We start from the raw sequence: 18,626 nt of genomic DNA on the forward strand, positions 1-18,626 counted from the left end.
GCCATGAATCTGAATAATGAGGTGATGACAAAGTTATGTGCCCAATTCAAAATCGGGCATCACAATTCAGCATCCTATATGTCGCAGAATAATGCGGCAGTTGAAGCAACTAATAAGAATATTAAGAACATTTTGGGCAAAATGACACATACTTATAGAGATTGGCATGAGAAGTTGTCTTTTGCTTTGTTGGCATACAAGACAATGATTCATACCTCTATTGGGGCAACTCATTATTCGTTGGTAAATGGAATGGATGCGAATGTTTTGGGTCAGGTTGAGATACCATCTTTATGAGTTTTGAAGGAAGTAGAATCGGAAGAGGCAGAATAGATAAATGCAAGATACGATCAACTAAATTTTATTGAGGAGAAAAAATTGGCTACTTTGGTTCATGGACAACTTTATCAAAGAAGAATGATGAAAGCCTATAACAAAAAAGTGCATCCTCAACAATTTCAAAAAGGAGATATGGTCTTAAAAAAATCTTACCAATCCATAATGTTCCTTGTGGAAAATGGACTCCGAATTACAAGGGACCTTATGTTGTAAAGAAGGCATTCTTAGGAAGAGTACTATTATTAGCTAATATGGATGGAGATGATGTACCACACCCTATCAATTCAGACGTTGTAAAAAAGTACTTTACTTGATGTAATGTATGTTTTTTTTTTTTTTTTGTGACATAAATGAGCAAGGTTTCTCGGCTTTTTAATCTTAATTGTGGTTAGTGTTTTATAGGTGTAATGATTGTGTTATGATCAAATGATGGAACCAAACAATGCATTGACTTACCACTAGTAACCCATTCGAGCCTTAATTTTAAACCAAATTTTACTTAAGGTTAGTTTACTAAAAATTTAACATGCATTTGGTTCCCCTAGTTTCTGGTAATTCATTTGGGGTGATGGTTACTGCCAAAAGGATGACACATCATCTTTATGCCACCTAAAAGAAAATCAAATAAGAAATCCTTTGTTAGCGCTATTTAGCTCGAAAATTTTATTTCTTGAATACACTATTAAAGGATCACCCCTGACATTGGGGGCAATTTCAAGAAGATTAAAATAAAGCCCCAAGTGAATCTCAAATAAAAAGAGGATTCAAGATCCCCTCACAAAAGGAAAAGCAAAAGATAAAAGAAGGGAAATACCAAAAAAAAAAAAAAAAGGGAAAAATGATCAGGGACATACATCATAGGTAATCCTTGACTAATGTTACCCTAATAAAATTGATTAAATCTTTTTTCTTCTTTAACCATACCCTCGACTTACATTATGGTACAAAAGGAAAGTCCTAACCTAGTTGGCATGCGCCAGTACCTCAAATGAATTGTCAAGCTCATTAAAGTTTAAACTACAATATGACCTGATCCTATTAAGGTACGTAGGTAGCTTGTTTAGAGAAACAATTTCGGTCTACTGCTTGCACCACTAGGGGCATAAATGTCATCTTTTGGATGGATTTTTGAGTTTTAGTTTCCCTATTATTCTCGAAACTCGTATACTTAACATACATTTTATCACGTCTTAAAGTCCACTTTGAGGTTGGAATACGGATCATAACACTTTAAAATACATTGATCGCAATTAAGGGTAGAAAGACCAAGATTATTTTCAAGAAATAAGCTAAAAAACAAAAGATATTACTAGAAATAGACATAAAATTTATAGTGGAAGCCTAATTGATTTGGGATTTGAAAACCTAAAAGGGTGATGCCAACCTTTGATGAAGACTAAAGAAATAAAAGAAATAAAAGAAAAGGTTAAGTTGGAGGATAGGTAAAAGTGAAAACTTTTAAAACCAAGTTTCTTCCAAAGATGTCATAGTTGGAAGGAATAGAGGAATCATGGGATAAATAGAGGGAATAATGTATCTGCAATTTTGGCCAACGATAAAGTTGTTGGGAAAAACCTATTGAACTCTTGGGTTAATCAAAATTTGGTAGGTATGGTAGAGAAGCATATTATCTGTAACGACCTGTCTTTCTTTTAATATAAATATGCATAATAAATCTACTCTGATACCCATAATAATATCAACAAAGTCAACTCGGACCCAAAGTAGGGTACCGGGATATACCTGTCCATAATTATATACTATCTATGCAGCGGAAACATAATGTATCTGAACCTCATATACAATACCAAAGTTCTACTGTCTCTATAAATACACATCCCCAAAAATCCATAACATATCCTAGGGATTACACAGACATATACCCAACTCAAAACACTTACCCTAATACTATAGTACCAAGGCCTCCTTTACCTCGAAACTCGCTCTATACGGCTGTCTTTGTTTCCTAAAATGTTTAAATTCTTGGGTGAGACACCTCTCAGTAAGATGGGATAGATTATCATCAATGTGTGGCAACATAAGTTCTAGTGTGTTATAAACATATCATATAAATAATTAACTGTAACTGATAAATCATGTAAATTTGTACTCATACTTATATAAGATTGGTAAAATCATATTTTTCAACATAAACTTACTCTGGCAAAGAGAATTTCTATATACATGTAAATCATCTGTTATATCTGTTTAATACTGAAATTTTTCTCAAGATGGATAGCTAGCTGATATCATATATTACCCCCACATGATTGGGTTGTGCAATCCGTAGGCAGGACTTAACAAAAAGGGGGAGAAGTAGGCAAGTATTTGTCATCATCAAAAAGGGGGAGATTGTTGACTTAATGGATCATACCCTGTTTTGATTATGACAAATACTCAAGTATTTAATGTTTGTCGAGTTAATGTGCAGGCTTATCTTGGCAATATCATATGATGGCACTTGGAGACCCAAAGGAAAATGAAGACCCTAGTTGATATTTATTTATTGTAATTTCTATTTGGGTCTATAATCTTAATTAAAAAAAGGTCTGTAATAATCTGCATATTATGCATGTAGACTATAAGCTCATGACCATAGATGGACCTTAGGGATCACCTACCGATGCCAGATTTTTAGGATATATACTCAAAGGTCTTAGATCGACCATAGGACCCACAAAATTGCATGAAAATGACCCTCATAATCTTAGTGTTGATTATTATGTGAATAGGGGCAACTTTATAAGAAAAAAAAAAGATCGAAATGCACAAAAAGGGCATGTTCGGTCGACCAAACCAACCAAGCTTATTCAGCTTGGTCAACCAAACTAGCCAATGGTTAACTGTTTGACCACAGTACGGTCGACCGAACCTAGCCAAGTTTATTCAGCTTTGTCAACCGAACCTCCCTAGGTCAACATATTGACTGCTTGGTCGATCGACTAGAATTATATGGGCAACGCCCTGGTCGACCGAACCCCCACGTGGGAATTGCCAACCGCCCGATCGACCGAACCACACACAATTGGAAAATCACCCTTGAACCACCCAAGTCCGGTCGACAATCCCTTCAGTTCAAATTTCTCCCGGTTGACCGAACATAGTCACTTGGTCAACCAAACCTCAAGTTCGGTCGACCGGTGCTCTTGGGTTGGCGAGAATTATTGAGGTAAAAACGAAATTAAAATTTATTAACGTCACTCATACTTTTTCAAAATGACTAATATGTCATTAACGATCATAATTCTTCCTATGTCTATATATATGAGATCATTTGCTAAATTAAGACAAGATTAGGGAGTTAGATTAAGAAAATTCTCTCTGAATTTTTGAGTGCCCTTTCTTTATACACAACCCATATACTCATCCATATGATCATTCTATTGCCAAATCCTTTTGAGTAAGAGTATCTTGAGAGATCCTGCACTAGCTTATACTCTCACACTTGTGATTGCTTTGTTGATTTTCTTAAGAGTTAAGCCCAAAGGATTTCCCCAGTGATTTAGTAAATTCATTTTTTGGGGAAACCTTCTTAAGCTTGTGAGTTTTTGCATTCTCATTGCAAGACTCAAAAGCTTGTCTTGTGTTGTGAAGATAACTATTTTTGACAAGCTTATTTTTCAAAAATATCTCTTGTGCTTGAACTTTTGAAAATCTTGTTTGAGATATTTGATTGCCATATTGAGAGTTAAGTAAGGATTTTTTCCACCGATTTAATTTGATAGATCTTATGTGGGAAAAATCCTATAGCTAAGTGGGTCTTTGCATTGTTATTGCAAGACTCATTTGGGCTTGTATTTTGTGTGTGCAAAAATCTTTTTACTAGCTTATTTTTAAATATCTCCTTGTGCTTGAATATTGAGAAAGTACTATTTATAAATATTTAGAATACCCTTCGTAGTAATCTTTGAAACCTTAAGCTTGTGATTGAGATATAGTGATACATAGTTTCAAAGGTAGTTCTAAAAGCCACTCTTGTGCTTGATTAGATAAAGTCATTATTCTGAGTGTTGATTGCACACATAGAGCACCGAGCTTATAGTTCATATATTATTGATGTGCATTAATTAGTACTTGTGCGTAGTGGTACATATTTGCTTGTGTAATAAGCATTTTCGTGTATGCAAAATTTTATGCACATTTGTTATATTCCAGGCACGAGCCTGAAGAGGGAGACTAGCGTTGTTGAATAGACCTAAATTGGCTTAGACCCAGTTAGGAAAGTTAGGTGCACCATCCTGGTAAGGTGTAGGTTGAGATCACCCTTGTTAATTGACCTAATTGTAACCGGTGCCGCTCCACCCGTTAAGTGAGCATTAGTGGAATCTTTGGGCTTGCGAGGTAGAGGCGGGGATGTAGACAGTATAGGTCAAATCCTGATAATATATCGTGTGTGTACTCTTTATTTTCGCCGTTTATATTCCGCACTTTCATTTTCAACACATGTATGTATTTTGTTTAATTCATTATATGTTGTACATATGTTAATTGGTTTTATGATTAAATAGAAATACCCTAGGTTTGTGTAATACTGCTGCTAGATTGGTTGACCTAGGGAAAGAATTTTAAATACCTAATTCAACCCCCCTCTTGGGAATACACCAAAATTAACATGGGGCTACTTTAGGAAATATATCATGGCAGCAAAGGGAGGTCATTAGGGCTGCTTGATGACTATTGGAAAAGCCAAAATAATGTTGCAAATAGCAGCAACAACAATAGCAACAAAAACTGCAAGGTGGCTAGTGTTTGAGTGTTTTTTTTAGGCTAACAAGAACCCTATTGTGTGGCTGCTTTTGGGTGTTTTAGGGGCTGTTTCAGGGCTGTAAAAGGGAGTTAGAGTTATGATTTTTTTCCCTTTTCTTAATTTAAAATTGTACATGATTGTAAGGTCCCTTTTATCTTCACATGATTTAGTCAATATGCTCTTCTTAGCTTTGAATATATACATAAAAGTAACTTGTCTCTTTGGATTGATCATGATGCTTGGTACGTATAAATTATCCTTCACCTAGACTCTTGAATGTATGAAAGGTATATGAGTATGGATTGGTTGCACCCTTTGTGAATGATTTGATGACCCAGTAAATGCTATTTGTTTATTACTTGGTAAAACATGTATTTAAAAAAAAAAAAAAGTGCTTATGGGCTGCATGTAATTGGTTTTATTAAGGAGAATTTATCATAAACCATGAAGATAAGTTTCAATCATGAATTTAAATTTTTTCTTGCATCATAATTATTCTGTAATGTGCTTTAGATTGTTTGTGCTTGATTGTTATTAGAGATATCTTTAAGAGTATGTGTTGTCCTACCCCCCTTTGTGTTGGCATGTCTTGTTAGTCTCCAATTTTATTCTAAACCTTTGACCTTGATGATGATGGGATGGTCAGGGGAGTTTCATCGTACGGTACTCTCCCCTTTCTCAACCATATGTATGGGACAAATGCTCTCCATTAAACTCATATGGGCGAACGGATTCGACATTTGCACCACATGATTAAGTTAGGAATGAATTTGGAATCTTTTTCTCCCTAAGGAAAAATGTTCTTTTTAAAGCTCTTTCCAATTTAACAACTTTCAAAACTTCCTTTCTTGTCAAAATTGAAACTTTCAAAAGTTTCTCTTTTTATCAAAATTCCAGCTTTCCTTTTTCAAAAGTTCAAATCTTTCCTTTAAGGCTCCGTGATAAATTTAGAAGTTTTTTTTTTCAAAAACTTTCTTTTTTATCAAAATGGAAACTTTCCTTTTTCAAAATTTCAAATCCTTTCCATCAATGGTCAGTGATAAATTTAACATTTTTTCAAAAGACCTTCCCTAGCCTTTTTTTCAAAATGAAAATCTTCCTTTTAAAAAATTTCAAATCCTTTTCATAAATGATGATTGTCTTAATTAAGGATACTCAATCCAATCAGTATAATTTAGATATTCAAGATTATCAAGCTTTCAATTAGAGAGTTGACTAAATCCCTGCATTAAAACCTTTATCTTCAATTGGGGATTTTCAAATCTCCAATCAAGGGTTTACTCGATTTTTGCATTAAAACCCTAATCTCTAATCATGATTTTCAATTTCTCCATCAAGGATTGACTCTATCTTGGCATTAAAACCATGATCTCCAATTAGGAATTTTCAAATCTCCAATCAAGGGTTGTCTCCATTTTTTGGATTAAAATACTAATAATCAATTTGAAAATTTCAAAATCTTCCAACATGAGTTAACCCTATCTTAACATCAAACCTTGATAGTCAATCCGAGATTTTCAAATTTTCATTAATGACTAGATATTTCAACTCTTTATTCAAGCTTGGTGTTGATCAAGGAATTCTCTACTCCATTAGCATTAATTTATTTAATTTCAGTCATTTATTCAAAATTCAAACCAGAAATGTCATTCACATTATCCAATCCATGATTGAAATTAAAACTTTGATGTTGAATTTTTATAAATTATAATTCCAAAGGAAATAGTTATCTTTGAACCTAAGGCAATTAATCAAAACTTTTTCATTATCTCTTCTATTTTTTCAAAACTTAGATATTTTGAGGACAATTCCCTTTTCCAAACAAGAGTATGTTAAGGCTTTTAGCCCTGTTATTTAGACTTTTGGATAATGATTCTTCACTAGTGAAAACCTTAAAGGGAATTTTCCTTCCTTTCTTCCCATTCCTTTTTATTTCTTAAGGACACACACACACACATCAGTAATCGCTCTTTAAACGGGTGTTGGATGGGTAATCCCCCTTAGAATGGTTGGTCTACCACCTTTCCCTACACACAAATGCACTTCGGAACCCATTTTCTTTGGGTCGAAGACCTTTTTAGGATTTTTTTCATTTTCTTTTCTCATAAAAAAATAAAGGTGGCGACTCTGCATTTTCTATCTTTTGTATTTTTTCAAGTATACATTACTCCCAATTAACTAACGTTTTTTGTGATTGCCATGCATAAAAACTTTTCCATCCATCGGTGCACCCTCGACCAAAATCAGGTGTGGACGAATACGTTGTGAATTTGTGGTGTAGTCAAATTATTAAGCATTATAGTACTTGATGACTTAGATGAGGCTTAATTCATATCATGCCAATTAAAGAGCCTTTCTTAAAGGGTTTCTTTCTCATTTTAATGTAAGACTTGTGAATCAAACAAGATGCGATAGATGCCTTATGTTGTATGTGGAGCCTAATTACTAGTACATAGAGCATTACACGAGTAGTATTTCGAGTGTGACTTTTGTCTATAGCTTCATGGAGGGGAGTTAGAGGGGGATGCACCCCCAGTGGCAATATGAGGAAAGTAAGGGACATGGGTTAGTACATTCTACTTGTATTTATTGTTGAATAGTGGTATTAGTGATCTGATCTAATTCTGAGGATGTAGACAAATTATCGAACCTTATAAATCTTGTGTTCTATGTGTTGCGTTTTTTTTTTTTTCATTTCTTTCATTTTTTAGTTTTGTTGCGATTTTTCATACACCTTAAGTAGAAGATCCTTGCTTCCGAAAGAATTAGTATGAAAATCATTCGTATTTTAGTATCATTTAAGCAAAATTGCATGCAACAAGAAGGCAAGCTATGCTACCATATAGGTTGTCAGATGATTACCTATTTAAGGATGCAACAATATGTATTCCATTGAATTCCTAATTATAGGAGCAAATTACCAAAAAACATGATAATGACTTTGGAATTTATTTTTTAAAGAATAGAACAATCGTAAGGGTGGCTTATGATTTTTTTATAGGTAAAGTGAAATTTATCGTGACAAACCGATAGTTGAACAAAACATTACAAGGAGATTAAACAAAACAAATTTGAACAAACTTTTAGGCCAATAGTTGAACAAAAATTTGTGAAACCATTCCAATCTAACCCATAGCCATGAGCAAAAAATATAAACAAATTAAACTTCATAAATTATGAACATGAGCTAAAAGGGCATGCAAATTCACCAACACCTAGACAGAGAGTGAAAGCAAACACCCCTTGATCTGTAAGCTTGTCAAAATTCTCTGGTATTTACAGGAAACAATGTTCGAGCTATACAATGTATTCTAAGCTCAACATTTTAGGCTCAGTCCAATCCTTTGTGTATTACTTCTTGTTCTCTATGCCTTAAGTTGTTTGCTTGAGGTTCTCGTTAATATATATATATATATATATATATATATTTTACCTTAAAAAAAAAGATTGAGAGCAAATATGCATTTTTTAAAGGTAAGCAAAATTTTATTTAAAGAAACTCCTCACAAACAAGGTGCTTGGAGGCAGGTGTGAAGGGGATAGAAAAGAATAATCAATACAAGATGCAAAGTTAACTGCCTAAAGAGGAGCAAAAGCAAATAAAATCATCTCATTCAACGGTGCACAGAGAGCCAACATGCATTAATGGGTTAGATTCGCTGGCACAGAGAGAGAGAGAGAGAGAGAGAGAGAGAGAGAGAGAGAGAGAGTATACCAACTTTGTTGGAGGGTTCAATCGTTGATTAAGGAAGAGTACCAACGTCTCTCAATTGTTGTTTGAGTTGTGCATGATGCTAAGTGTTAGGGAGTGACAATGTAATGGGGAAAAGGGGGTGAGAGATACTGCTATAATTGTATTCTCTAGGGATTTAGAATGAATATATGATTATGTGTGTTAACGTTTGTATGGTTATTCTCTTTGATTTGAATAATACAAGTAGTCCTTTTCATTATGGTATTTTGTTGCCTTGGATTGTGATATCCTTGATTGTTATAGCCTTATTTCATGTACTTGAATACATTGCTCATGTGATATTATATTGTTCCTTGTTTTTCTTGAGAATTGAGATTCACCGAGTGCTCGTGCTTGCAGGCTTGAACATGTGAGATTTGGCTAACTTGTTGAGGGAGAGCTCTCAACGAGTGCCCCACGATCCTTAGTTGAGTCCCATTTTGGGGGTCCGTGACAGTTGGTATCAGAGCACAGTGTGTGCTAGCACCATGAGTGGTAATATGAGAAACAAGTCGGGAAAAGTGGAGCTCATTGAGGCGCTTGAGACAAAACTTGTAATCTTGGATACAACGTGTTGTGAACTCCAAGGGGTGGTGGCAACATTGATTAAGGAGAAAGGCGTGCCAACAGAGTTTGAGGCCGTTGAAGAAAACCTCAGAGAAAATCTCTATAGGGTATCAAAATTTATAGAGAGACTTGAGGAACTCGAAAAATTTATTCCACTTGTGAAATCCCTAGAGAAAAGGCCAAGAGAGCTTGAGGCCATCCAGAGGAGTATCGAGCAGTTGGAAGCCTTTGAGAGTAGGCTGGAACATATAAAGGGCATATTGCCATCTCTTTCGTCCCAATGAGGAGAGCCAATAAAGCTTGAGGCCTCCTTACGGGAGCTAACAGATAATTTTGATTTCCTTGCAGAAGATGTTAAGGAATCCTTACTGCTTTGAAGGAAGATTTGAAGGAGATGGGAAATGTCCAAAGTGTTGTGTACCAGGTTCAGAGGGATTTACAAGAGATGACAGTGAAAGTGAATGCAGTGGCACAGATAGCCTGAAGGCCGATTGTAGATCCAAGTGAGGGTTTTCAATTGAAGGTACCAGAACCTAAAAGTTTTGGGGGTACCCAAGATGCAAAGGAACTGGATAATTTCTTCTTTGATATGGAGCACTACTTCATGTGCTCACGAGTGGACCGGGTAAATGTGGCAACCGTATACTTGGTTGGGGATGCCAAATTATGGTGGAGAACTAAATGGAATTATATTCAACACAATAAGTGCGTTATTAACACTTGGGAGGGGTTGAAACAGGCATTGAAGTCCCAGTTCTACCCGAAAAATATGGAGTACATAGCACGGTGCAAGGTAATGGAGTTGCAACAAATGGCTCAATAAGGAGTTATGGACAAGAATATTAGGCCTTGATGTTGGACATCATAGACATGACCGAATCAGATAGACTATTTCATTTTCTTCGGGGTTTGAAGACATAGCCAAAGAATGAACTACGCCGGCAAGGTGCTAGTGATCTCTCTTCCACCCTTGCTACTGCTAAACGGTTGGATGATTTTTCAGAAAATTCTAGGAAGCGAAATTTTCCCACATCCACCAATAATGATTCTAGGCCCAATAAAGTGTATAAGCCCACAAATGGGGGAAGGGACAGGGAGACAAATAGTTCTTGGAAGGATAAAAAAGTGTCCATGAATAGGGAGTGGAGGGGCGGACGAACAAGTGGGGGAGAGCGTCGAGTTTCGATCTCATGTTTTCTTTGCATGGGACTGCATCGAGTGGCGGAGTGCCCTGAATGAAAGACTTTGAATGCTTTAAAGGCCCTTCGAGGGGCAACTGAAACCTCGACAACAACCCCAGAAGAACAACAGAATATGGTTGGAGCATTGAGATTTTTGGGGACATTAAAGCGCCAAGTAGTAACCAACAAGTCTCAGGAAAAGGGTTTAATGTATGTTGATCTACTTTTGAATGGAAAGAAAATCAAGGCCATGATTGATATAGGGGTCACCCATAATTTCATTGTTGATTCTAAAGTCCAACAGTTAGAATTACAAGTAGATAAGGATGTGTGGGGAAGTTAAAAGCAGTGACTTCTCAATCGTTAACCACGGTGGGAGTGGCACCTAAAGTAGCCTGCCAAATGGGGTCGTGGTTTAGAACAATTCATTTCACTATGGCACCCCTCAATGACTTTGATGTGGTATTGGGGATAGATTTTCTTAAAGTGACACGCTCAATGTCGATCCCAGCTGCGGTTTGTCTTGTGATAATGAAAGATACACCTTGTACAGTCCCCGCATCCTACAACAATTTCGATGAGAGAAAGTTGCTTTCAGCCCTCCAATTCAAGAAGGGAGTAAAAAGAGGAGAACCTTCATTCGTAGTTCTACCAGTAGTTTCATAAAATGAAGAGAAAGGGGAATATCCAGTTGAAATTAAGGAAGTTTTAGAAGAGTTCAGAGAGGTAATCCTAGAACAGCTACCTAGGGTTTTACCACCTCGATGACAGATTGACCAAAAAATCAAGCTTTTTCTAGGGATAAAACCGCCAGCACGTGCCCCTTATCAAATGGCGTTGTCTGAGTTAGCTGAACTTAGAAGGTAACTAAATGACCTAATTGTAGTAGGATTCATCCGCCCATCAAAAGCACCTTTTGGGGCCTCAGTGTTATTCTAGAAGAAACAAGATGGTAATTTGCGTTTGTGTGTAGATTATCAAGCTCTTAATAAGGTGACGGTTAGCAACAAGTATCCCATTCAACTGATTGCCGATATTTTTGACTAATTAAGTATAACTAAATATTTCACTAAACTAGACTTGAGATCAGGATATCATCAAGTGCACATTGTAGAGGGAGATGAACCTAAGACCACTTGTGTTACCCGGTATGGAGCATTTAAATTCCTTGTCATGACTTTTGGGCTAACAAATGCACTAGCTACCTTTTGTTCTTTAATGAATTAGGTTTTTTGGGACTACCTTGATCAATTTGTGGTCGTTTACCTTGATGACATAATGGTTTTCAGCATCGTTAGAAGAACATAAAGATTACCTTTGGAAGGTTTTTCAAAAACTCTGAGAAAATCAGTTATATGTAAAAAGGGAGAAGTGTGCTTTCACTCAAAAGTGTATTAAATTCTTGGGGCATATCATTGAAGAGGGCCAGATACGGATGGATTCAGCAAAAGTACAAACCATCAATGAATGGCGAGCACCTACATCCGTTAAAGAACTACGATCCCTCTTGGGCCTAGCCAACTACTATCGAAAGTTTATAGAGGGGTACTCTATAAGAGTTGTATCATTAACAAATTTACTGAGGAAGGGGGCACCATGGCGGTGGTCAGAAGAGTGTCAATCAACATTTGTTGAATTAAAGGAAAAGATTGTAGGAGATCCTATGCTAATCCTTCCTGATGTCACAAAGTCGTTTGAAGTACAAATAGATCCCTTAGAATTTGCATTAGGGGGAGTTCTTTTGCAAGAAGGGCATCCAGTTACTTTTGAAAGTAAAAAATTAACGGATGCTGAACGGAACTATACAGCGCAATAGAAAGAGCTTCTCGCGGTGGTACACTGTCTTCAGGTGTGGAGGCACTATCTCTTGGGGTCCAAATTTGTGGTAAAAACCAATAATGTGGCAATTACTCACTTCTTGTCACAACCAGGACTAACTTCAAAACAAGCCCGTTGGCAGGAGAAGTCAACTGAATTTAATTTTGATTTTGATTACAAAGTAGGGAAGACAAATGAAGTGGCTGATGCTTTAAGCAGAAAAACCCGAATTGGCAGCATTGAAACTCATAAGTCATTTATCAACTAGTAGGGTGACGTTACCTTTTTGAAGAATCTTATCAAGGAACATTTAAGAACAGATTAGCAGGCGTAGACATTGAGCAAATTGATAGAAGAAGAGAAGACACGACAATTCTAGGTAGAATATGGACTGATAATTACTAAAGGCAGGAGAGTCTATGTGCCCAAAGCTACAAACTTGAGGAAAACCTTACTAAAAGAATGTCATGATACATTGTGGGCTGGTCCTCCGGGATGGTGAAGAACTCATGCATTGATTACATAGGGGTACTATTGGCCGAATATGTAAGATAATGTGATGAGTTATACCAAAACTTGCTTGATCTGTCAACAAGATAAGGTAGAAAGAAAAAAGACCTCAGTTTTGTTGGAGCCATTGCTAGTTCCTGCCAGGCCATGGGAGAGTGTCTCTTTGGACTTCATTTCCTCTTTGCCAAAAGTAGAGGAGTATGACACAATTTTGGTGGTGATTAATCGGTTTTCAAATTATGCAACTTTCATACCAGTCTCGAAGCCATGTTCAGCAGAGAAGACAACTCAGCTATTCTTTAAGCATATGGTTTCAAACCTTAATCTGTCCACCAGCTACCACCCACAAACAGATGGTCAGACCGAACGTTTTAATGGGATGCTGGAAGAATACTTGCGACATTTTTTTAACTCTAATAAGAAGAATTGGGTTACTTTACTAGACACGACACAATTCTGTTTTAACTCTATGAAATCTTTTGCTACTAATAAAAGCCCTTTTGAGATTGTGACAGGTCAACAACCGACTCTCCCACACACTCTGGATGGTCCATACAAAGGAAATTGCCCAAAAGCATACCAATTCACAAAGAATTGGTTGCAAAACATCAAAGTCGCCCGGGCTCAGTTAGAAAAAGCATCGAAGCGCATGAAGAAATGGGTTGACAAAGGGAGACGACCACAACAATTTGAAACTGGAGATCTGGTTCTTGTATAAGTACCGCCAAAGACATTTCGATTTCTTCGCGGCAAAGATAAAAGGCTTTTATGTCATTACGAAGGTCCAATCAGAGTGATCGAGAAGGTGGGACATGCATCTTATCGGCTTGAACAACCAGAGTGGATGAAAAGCCAAAGAAGACCAGTCCATCCCGTGTTTTATGTAAGCAATTTAAAGTCATTCCACATAGATGAAGTAGATCCGCACCGACAAAAGATAAGGAGATTAGCAATCTCTAGAAGGCAGCCTATAAACAAAGATGTTCAGGAGATCATTGTAGACAGAGTTGTCAATGCCGAAGGTCGTTAACAACAACAATATCTGTTCAGTGGATGGGGTTGGGGGAAGAAGAGAATAGTTGGGAAAAGGCAGAAAACCTTCAGCATGCCATACAAAGATTGAAGATTTCAGAAATTCGAAGACAACGACATCAGTTTCAACATCAGTAGAGTGAGAAGGCCTTCTACAACACATCGACGAGGACATCGATAAAATGAGTGGGGGAGAATGTTAGGGATTGACAATGTAATGGGGAAAAGGGGGTGAGAGATACTGTTATAATTGTATTCTCTAGGGATTTAGAATGAATATATGATTATGTGTGTTAACATTTGTATGGTTATTCTCTTGGATTTGAATAATACAAGTAGTCCTTTTCATTATGGTGTTTTGTTGTCTTGGATTGTGATATCCCTAATTGTTATAGCCTTATTTCGTGTACTTGAACACATTGCTCATGTGATATCATATTATTCCTTGTTTTTCTTGAGTATTGAGATTCACCGGGTGCTCGTGCTTGCAAGCTTGAACGTGTGATTTTTGGCTAACTTGTCGAGGGAAAGCTCTCAGCGAGGGCCACACGACCTTTACTTGAGTCCCATTTTGGGGGTCCGTAACACTAAGCCTATGATTTTCGGAGCTATATCTTGGAGAGCAGAGAATCTATCAAAGGGTTCAATTGCCGATCAAATGAGAAAGCAACAACATCGACCAATGGTTGCACAGTGAATGGCTGATAAGGTTACACTTACTAAAGTTGCAAAGTTGAGCGGCAAGAAAAGGCAATGTCGAGCGAAGGATTAAGGCAGTGCTGCTCAGAGAAAGCCCTGAGAGGAGAAGACACTGTTGAGAGTTCTTCTAGTAGCGAGAGAGAGAGACTCACGAGTTGCTAGAGAAGGAGTTGCCCAGGTTGCCAAAGAGTTCTGTAATGCCAATGAGTTGTATAGTGCCTATTTTAAAAATATTTTCTAAGTCAATAAATTTAACCAAAAAAAAAGCAGGAGAATGAAATTTTCGAGCACACAAAATTAGCAGCTCAACAATGGCAAGATAAAATAATTTATTTAAAAAAAATTATAACGACGAGATATGATAATTTTATTACAATGATTAAAAACTTATTGTTAAAGTGCTTCAATTATTTATTAACAATGTACACTTTTTACAATGATTTTCTACTTTTGTCAATAAATATTTGTCGTTAAAAAAGAAATTTCTTGTAGTGATTGAAATAGGTTGAATAAAATGGAGTGTGTCAAGTGTATTATGTGATCATAAAATACTCTTAAAATTAAAAGAAAATTTTTCTAAGACAACTATAAGGTCGATTGTGTTTTATGGTTTAGAATAATGGACAACTAAGAAATAACATGTATAAAAAATAAAGGGTGCTAAAATGTGGATGTTAAGTTAGATGAGTAGTATAACATTAAAAGATAAAATAAAAAATGAACATACTTGTAATAATTTAGACATAGCGTCAATCGAAGACAAGTTAAGGGAGGGGTGGTTTATATGTTTTGGACATTTGAAACACATACATAGTAGAACACGTGTGAGGAGGAGTGAAGTAGTTATATTTTTGGTTTTGACATGAAAAGATTGTTGTGTCGGGCACCCTACTTGTTCCAAACACCAATATTATAACTATTGTTATTGAATATATAAGAAACTAAAGTAATGCAGAAACTAATAATAAAACAGTAAAAAGAACAAAACAATAAATTAATGAGATTCGGTATAGAATTACCTACGTCCTCGGGCGCCGACAATCAATCCACTACTTCTTGACAAACTACAACTTTTAGGTGTGTTTTACAAATGAATAGTTGAACTCTTTATATAGCTTCAACCTCAAGTCCAAAAAACACTTCTCTCCAATGACGGACAAATAATACAAAAAATTCAAAACAACTTTTTATACTAGTGTCGAACTATTCTACCAATGTGGGACAAAAAACAACAAATCTCCACCTTGACGATAAATTTAACAAATTTTTCAATCACCAACATTTTCTGGAGTTCCACATCATCGACGCTTTCAAAAAATATTAAGACTTACAGGATATTGATCAAGTCCAAACAATGTTTGAGCTTTATTGTTTCCACAATCATAGTCAACATATCTGCAGGCAATCTTCTAAAGAAGTATCTTGCCTCTATCAATAATATCCCGCATAAAATGAAATCGAACGTCGATGTGTTTTGTTCGTGCATTATAGACATGGTTCTTTGCCAAATGAATAGCACTCTAGCTATCACAGAACATAACAATGTGCTTCTGAACAACTCCTAAATTTTCAAGTAAACCCTGCAACCAAATAGCTTCCTTGACAGCCTCTGAAACTATCATGTACTCTGCTTCTATTGTCGACAAGGCAAAGACTGTAACGTAGACCTCCAACTCACTGGACCATTAGCAAATGTAAAAACATATCCAGTAGTTGATCGACGTTTATCCAAATCACCTGCAAAATCAAAATCCACATATCCAACAACGCGTTGATCAATAGTATTATTTTTCTCAAATACTATACCAACATTAATTGTATTCATAATATATCTCAAAATCCATTTCACAATTTGCCAATGTCCTTTACCCAAATCATGCATATACCTGCTCACCATACTAATAGCTTGTGAAATATCAGGTCTAGTACAAACCATTGCATACATCAGACTACCAACAACACTTGTATAAGAAACCTGTGACATATACTTACGTTCCTCATCTGATTTAGGAGATCAAGCCGTACTAAGTTTGAAATGAGGAGCAAGAGGAGTGCTTTTTGGTTTTGACTGCTCAGACATGCCAAAACTCTGTACTACCTTTTTTAAATACTATTTCTGAGACAAACTAACTCTTCCTCTTATTTTGTATCTGTGAATCTCCATATCAAGTATCTTCTTTACTTCACCAAGATCTTTTATCTCAAACTCTTGATTTAACTGACTTTTCAACTTGTTGATTTCTTCCCCATTCTTTGAAGCAATCAACATACCATCAACATACAAGAGTAAATATATAAAAGATCCATTTTGTAGTCTCCAAAAATAAACACAATGATCATGTTTATTTTCATGTACTTCTGACCCATCATAAACTGATGAAATCGTTTGTACCATTGTCTTGGAGACTGTTTTAAACCATACAACAATTTACCCAATTTTCTTTTCCAGCAACCTGAAATCCATCTCGCTTAGTCATATAGATTTCCTCTTCCAAATCCCCATGTAAAATTGCAGTTTTTACATCGAGCTGAACTAGGTCAAGATCAAATTGTGCTACCAAAGCCAAAAAAATTCGAATGGAAGTATGTTTAACAACTGGAGAACATACCTCAATATAATCAATGCCTTCCTTCTGTGCGTAGCCCTTAGCTACCAATCTAGCTTTGAAGCAAACATTATTTGCATCTGGAAATCCTTCTTTCTTTATATAAACCCATTTGCAACCAATTGCTTTCTTACCCTTGGGCAGCTGGGCTAGCTCCTAAGTCTGATTCTGATGAAGAGACTGCATTTCTTCATCCATTGCTTTTTTCCACTTGTCTGATTCAGAGTTCCACATTACTTCTTTGAAAGTGTAAAGAACATTTTCATCCACAACTGAAAGTGCATAGGCCACCATATTAGTATACCGAGCAGGTTTTTGAATTTCTCGTCTTGGTCTCTGAGAAACAATTGATTCTTGTTGCTGTGAAGATTCTCGAATTGAAATTTCCTCTTCTTGTACACTATTCCCCACCATAGCTAAATAGTTACCTTGTGTAGTCTCATTTCTTACAGGGTTTTCCAAAATTATCTCAACCTCCACCTGTTGTTGAGTACCACTAGTCTTCTCTTCAACTCGTGACTCCTTGCGTATTATTTTCTTCATCATCGCAAGTTCATCAAAAGTTACATCCCTACTTAAAATCATTTTTTTCGTCTCTAGACACCAAAGACAATATCCTTTGACTTTTGTACTTATCCCCAAGAATATTGTTTTCTTAGCTTTTGGATCCAACTTAGAGTCTTTAACATAATAATAAGTTATAGTACCAAATACATGTAAATAATCATAATCACTAGCAGGCTTTCCAGACCATACCTCATAGGTTGTTTTTCCCCTTATTGTAGATGATGGTAGACGGTTGATGAGATGACACGCATATCTAACAGCCTCAGCCCAATACCTTTTGTTTAACCCAGCATTAGACAACATACATCGAACTTTCTCCAGCAAAGTCTGATTCATGCGCTCTACCACCCCATTCTGTTGTGGTGTATCTCGAACTATGAAGCGTCGAGCAATAACTTCATCCTGACATACCTTCATAAACGGGTCATTCGTGTATTCACCACCATTATCTGATCTGAGCCGTTTAATCTTTCTGACAGTTTGAGTTTCAACTAATTTTTTCCACTTAAGGAGAATATCACACACTTCATTTTTATGCTTCATAGAATACACGCAAACTCTTCTGTAAAAATCATCAACAAAAGTGACAAAATAATGCATACCACCCAACGAAGCCGTTTTTGTGGGCCCTATACATCTGTATTGATGTAGTCTAAAATACCTTTAGTCTGGTGGATTGCAGTATCAAATTTCACTCTAGTCTGTTTTCCCATAATGCAATGCTCACAAAATTCAAGTTTGCACACCTTTGCACCCTTTAACAAACCTCGCTTAGTTAATTGTTGCAAAGAGTTTTTCTCCTGCGTGTGCTAATCGCATATGCCATA

Source organism: Malania oleifera, chromosome 9 (genome assembly GCF_029873635.1).
Source record: "Malania oleifera isolate guangnan ecotype guangnan chromosome 9, ASM2987363v1, whole genome shotgun sequence".
Classification (NCBI taxonomy): Eukaryota; Viridiplantae; Streptophyta; class Magnoliopsida; order Santalales; family Ximeniaceae; genus Malania; species Malania oleifera.